We start from the raw sequence: 6,215 nt of genomic DNA on the forward strand, positions 1-6,215 counted from the left end.
TTTTGCAGCACCAAAAATTTGCTTCTAACACAGGTGTTGTAAGAGTTCAAGAAAGAGGAAAGAAACATGAAAGGAGGCCCAACAGTCAAAGACAGGTTTATTTTGGAGAATAAACCTGAGCGGGGCCTCTATCCAATTTAGGTCAGGAGTGCTCTTTCTTACATACCAAGGGTGTTTATTGGTTTCAGGGTGAGAGAGCTTATCACAGGCTTGGAATGTTCCTGTGTAGGGGAGAACTCTATTGAGGGTTGGAATGTCTCTGGTTGGAAGGGTGTTGTCTTGAGGCTGACATCTCTCCAGCTGGAGGGGAGGTTATCTGCGGGCTGGCATGTCTCTGGTTGGGGAGGGCTTTAACTTATGGTTGGAATGTTTCTGGTCAGAGACGTCATTTGTAGTTTATGGTCATGCTGACCTTAGCCATTAGGCTGATGCCCTTTGGATTTAGGTGGTTTTTGATCAAGGAGAACTTTAGAATAGTGGTGCTTGTCCAAGATGGTGATACTCCTGCTCTGTCAATCCAGACCTTATAGTTATAAAAAGGACGAGAGGCAGAGTGTTCTTTCTGGCTACTTCCTGCTGATGAGGGGACCGAGCGTTTTCTGGTCTTGGATTAACTGTAGTAGTAACGCTATTTGTGGATGTTTTTGGGTTAAATGGCCATGATCCTGTCAGTTAAAAATCTTTGAAAAAAGTTAATTAGGCAGGGTAAGAACATTAGTCCTAGGCATATTATTAGGAGAGGTCCCAGGAATAGGATGACCCATGCTATGATTTTGTTCCCAAACCAAGAATCTATTTGGTTGTTTTGGTATTCCCTAGCTTTTTAGCCCTTTCCTTAAGTATTTCAGCAGCGTCTCTTACTAGGCCTAATTGGTTGGTATAGAAACAACATTCCTCACCCAATGACAGGCAGAGGCACATGTTTGGAAAGGCCTATGTGTTATATTCTGTTAGTAACCATTATTCCTGCTATGAGGATAATAACTAAGCAAAATGGTACAGTAATTGAGATTCTCTGTCTGATATTCCATCCTGAGGGTGCTACAGTACATAGTCCTACTGCAAATAGTAGAGTGAGTAAAACAATTCCCACAACGGTGCCGTAATAAATACTTTCCATTAAAAAGGTTTAATATTTGTCTTAAAAGGAGAGGTAGGAACATCTAAAAGTATTTGGTGAGGTAGGGGTGAGACTGAGTAAGATAAGTAGTTCTCACTCAGTTACTTACTTTTTATGAGCTTAAGGTTTCCTATTTCTTTACATTCATATTTAGGATATTCCTTTGGGCTATCAGGGGTTGCTTCCTCAGCTTTCCAGGTTTTGACTCGAGTGTGATGTATCCAGAAATTGATTCCTGTTTTTTTGTTTTGTTTTGTTTTTTAAGATGGAGTCTCGCTTTGTCTCCAGGCTGGAGTGCAATGGCACAATCTCGGCTCACCACAACCTCCGCCTCCTGGGTTGAAGTGATTATCCTGCCTCAGCCTCCCTAGTAGCTGGGATTACAGGCATGCACCACCGTGCCCAGCTAACTTTTTTATATTTTTGGTAGAGATGGGGTTTCACCAAGTTGGCCAGGCTGGTCTCGAACTCCTGACCTCAAGTGATCTGTTCACCTCGGCCTCCCAAAGTGTTGGGATTACAGACGTGAGCCACTGTACCTGGCCCAGAAGTTGATTCTTGTAAGAGATGCTGTCTCAATTACCCTGGGTTCTGTGGACTCACTAGATGTGGGGGTGAAGGATTCCAGGCACTCTCAGTTATTAGTTGTCAGTGCCAGCAGTGAAGAGGTTTCCTCCTGTGATGGTTGGGGGGCTTAGAGGCAGCGCCTGCTGAAACGTCTAGTTTTCAGTTCATAGGGCTTTAAGAAAGCAAAGCTTATTTTGGAAACTCGTAGTCAGAAAAAATAGAATTTAATTTAAAATAATAAAAATTGAAAAATATTAGGCACCACTAGAATTTAACAACAGGTGTGTTATAATTTTTGAAACGTAATTTTCTCTCTCCAGTTTCCCTTTTTTTTTTTTTTCCCAAGATGGAGTCTCGCTCTTATCACCCAGGCTGGAGTGCAGTGGCACGATCTCAGCTCACCACAACCTCCGCCTCCCGGGTTCAAGCGATTCTCCTGCCTCAGCCTCCTGAGTAGCTGGGATTGCAAGCACCCACCACCACACCCGGCTAATTTTTTTATTTTTGTAGAGACAGGGTTTTGCCATGTTGGCCAGGCTTGTCTCAAACTCCTGACCTCAGATGATCTACCTGCCTTGGCTTCCCAAAGTGCTGGGACTACAGGCATGAGCCACCACATCCAGCCAAGAATAATTATTTGTTACACAGGCCTTAAAAAAAAAAAGTTAACAGTGTAACATGTATTTAAGACTATTGAAAAAACAGTTTACATATACTTTTAGTAAAAATATTATAAGGAGGCATGAGAATGTGGATTTTTACCTAGATTAAAAGGTTGAATAATTGTTTTAAGTTGAATAAAATAAAAATGAAGGTTTAAGCAACTTTTGGAAGGTTAATTGTAAAGGAAATTCTGTGTGTAAACATATTGGCTAAAGTTAAAGGTGTATCATCCAGTTTTTCTGTAAATTGAGTATTAAAATAAAAGCACAATGGGTTTTTCTTAAAGCACTAACCTGCTCTTTAACAAAAATTATAGACGGTTAAAAAGGGTCTATAGACCAGCCACAGTGGCTCACGCCTGTAATCCCAGCACTTTGGGAGGCCGAGGCGGGTGGATCACGAGGTCAGGAGATCAAGACCATCTTGGCTAACATGGTGAAACCCCGTCTCTACTAAAAATACAAAAAATTAGCCAAATGTGGTCATGCACACCTGTAGTCTCAGTTACTCAGGAGGCTGAGGCAGGAGAATAGCCTGAACCCAGTAGGCAGAGGGTGCAGTGAGCCGAGATTGCTCCACTGCACTCCAGCCTGGGTGACAAAGCGAGACTCAGTCTCAAAAAATAAAAGGGTCCATAAAAATCTGACCTTATGATCAAAACATTAAAATTGAGTTTAGCATTAATAACACACTAATATAAATGTAAAATTTGGCTTATTTGGTATAAAGTCACACAGGAAGCATTGTCAAATATAAAATGATGTTTGGCTTTCTTTGGGTTATGTTTGTATAACTATGTTATTGGTATGTGTTCCAAAGTTATGGGAGACTCCTATAATTCTGATATGTCTTAGTGTGCATTATCAGTAGTAATTATAATTGTTATGTTAAAATTTTTATGTGCCACAGAGGTAACAGATTTCTTTGTCAATTGTGTCTTTAACTATGGCTACCCTAAAACTTTTGGTCATCCATAAACAATTGTTGTCTTGTTTTGGTCCTCTTTAGAAGGGTCTTATAGTCAGCTATAAAGCTGTAACAGGTGCTCTTGAATGCAGGTTTCTGATAACTTTGGAGACTGTGACATCAGAATACAGGAAAAACGGTTAGGACTCTTGAAGAGTTCATTAATATCAAGCAGGACAGGAATTAACTGCATGAACTGAACTAATAGGAGACTGGAGTGATCTTTTTGATATTTTGCTTAAAATATTGCTAATACTTTGTTTTGCTTTTCAAAGTCAAATAAACTTTTCTTTATTTATTGTATTTTATTTTATTTTTAGACGGAGTTTCACTCTAGTTGCCCCGGCTGGAGTTCAATGGTGCGGTCTTGGCTTACCACAACCTCCTCCTCCTGGGTTCAAGCGATTCTCCTGCCTCAGCCTCCCTAGTAGCTGGGATTACAGGCGTGTGCCGCCACCACACCCAGCTAATTTTGCATTTTTAGTAGAGACGGGGTTTCTCCATATTGGTCAGGCTGGTCTCGAACTCCCGACCTCAGGTGATCCACCCGCCTCGGCCTTCCAAAGTGCTGGGATTACAGGCGTGAGCCACCGCATCCGGCCTTGAAACTTTCATTGTGAGCTATTAACAGCTTTTAACAATTTAGTATAGTCCCAGGAACAAAATTTGTAGCATACTTGTTTCTGTCTCCCTGATTTTCTCCAGAATTTGGAAACTATCTGTGAGTATTCTTAAGTTATGGCAATATAGTTATTTGCACAAGTGTAATAAGAATCTATTTTCTTTTGTAACAGGACACAATTGAAAAAACTGGTTATTTTTACCAAGGCCTTGACTGGAATGGTATGCTTTCTTTTAAGGAATCAAACTTGACTTACGAAGCTAGGAAAGCCCTTGGAAACTGGCCTCATCTTTTGTGTACACAGTCCCTGTACAGGGCTTCTGATCTGTGGTAAGTAAAGAATGCCACTTTCTGAGAGGCCAGGAACCCCAAGTTATCTTGTAACCTCAAGAGGAAACTCACAGGTATTTAACGGTACAATTCCATGGCTAGGCTCAGCTTTACAGTCTTATCTTAGATTCTTTCTATGGAACAATACATGTTACACTGTTAACTTTTAGCAACTTTTACTTTTGTTAGTAAGTTTGAGATTGTAATTATGTACTAGATGTAGAGCCTAGGACATAGACAGAAGTGCAGATAAGGTCTGACTTACTCCAGCATTTAACTCCATGTGTCCTAGGTCCTACGTAGCTACAAAGCAGGCAAGTTGTACAGCTAAGAGTTATAGTGGCATTTTATAAAGCATTCAGGAGGCCCAGTCACTTTTTTTTTTTTTCTTAGATGGAATGTCGCTCTTGTTGCCCAGGCTGGAGTGCAATGGTGCAATCTCAGCTTACTGCAACCTCCATCTCTGGGTTCAAGCTATTCTGCTTCAGCCTCCCGAGTAGCTGGGATTACAGGCACCCGCCACCATGCCCAGCTAATTTTTTGTATTTTCAGTAGAGATGAGGTTTCACCATGTAGACCAGGCTGGTCTCAAACTCCTGACCTCAGGTGATCCACCCACCTTGGCCTCCCAAAGTGCTGGGATTACAGGCGTGAGCCACCATGCCCGGCCCCCTAATCACTTTTAAATTGTACAACATTTCTTGCATAAATTCCCTTTTATAAAATTTTTACAATTTACACAGTCTCTCACATACCTCAACTTTCTGACTTGTTATAAACATCCCTCTTTTTAAACAACCAGTTAATTTACTTTAGAACAAGAATTTACCATATAAGATTATTTTTATATAAATTCTCTTTTCTTTAATATCAAAGATGATAACAGTCCTTTCCCTAAAAAAACTTCCTTCATGTCTGTGGACTAGATAGACTTCCTAAGGCCACAAGATTAGAAGTTAGGGTATTTAACGAAATAGTTCAAGATACAGTTATCTTTATTAAACCAATATTGATGTTTCATTATTAAAAAATTATACAAGCAAAGATTATTTTGTTTGGATTGAATTATAGTTTTGTACCCTATATGCCAAATTTTGACATCTCATAGTATTTGGCAGAGATAAGTGTGAAATTGTGGCCAGGTACAGTGGCTTATGCCTGTAATCCCAGCACTTTGGGAGACCAAGGCGGGCGGATCACCTGAGGTCAGGAGTTTGAGACCAGCCTGGCCGCTGCACTCCAGCCTGGGCAAGAGTGAGACTCCGTCTCAAAAAAAAAAAAAAAAAAAAAAAAAAAAAACAGAAGAAGAAAGTGGACATCCTGCAAGCCACATAACTCACTCTGCAGGGCTTAACTTCTCCTTTAGCATCATAAATTTAGAGAGTCCTGCAATTTTTTTTTTTTTTTTTTTTTTAACAGACTCAAAGTATTTGGTACTGTAGAGAAGGGAAACATGGCTTCCCTCCACCTTTCATGGTTCTTTGGCTGGGCTATGAATTAAATTGACATGAAACTGACTAATAGGAGAGAAACCATGTTTAATTACATATCTGTGTGTGGAAATCCCACAAAATATGAGACTGAAAGAAGGGTCAGATGATTGAAGTTTAAGGAATAGGATCTTAGGGCTTCTGGGGGTTGGTGGAGACACAGTTATGGGAAGGTGAGGGGAAGAATTATTGTATGGTAAATAATGGTTATATTGCTATGCAGATAAAAGTCTCTGGGTGGTCGGGTGCAGTGGCTCAAGCCTGTAATCCCAGTATTTTGGGAGGCAGAGGCAGGCAGATCATCTGAGGTCAGGAGTTTGGGACCAGCCTAGTCAACATGGTGAAACTTTGTCTCTACTACAAATACAATTAGCTGGGCATGGTGGCGTGCGCCTATAATCCCAGCTACTTGGGAGGCTGTGGCAGGAGAATCACTTGAACCCAGGAGGCGGAGGCA

Source organism: Papio anubis, chromosome 16 (assembly GCF_008728515.1).
Source record: "Papio anubis isolate 15944 chromosome 16, Panubis1.0, whole genome shotgun sequence".
Lineage (NCBI taxonomy): Eukaryota > Metazoa > Chordata > Mammalia > Primates > Cercopithecidae > Papio > Papio anubis.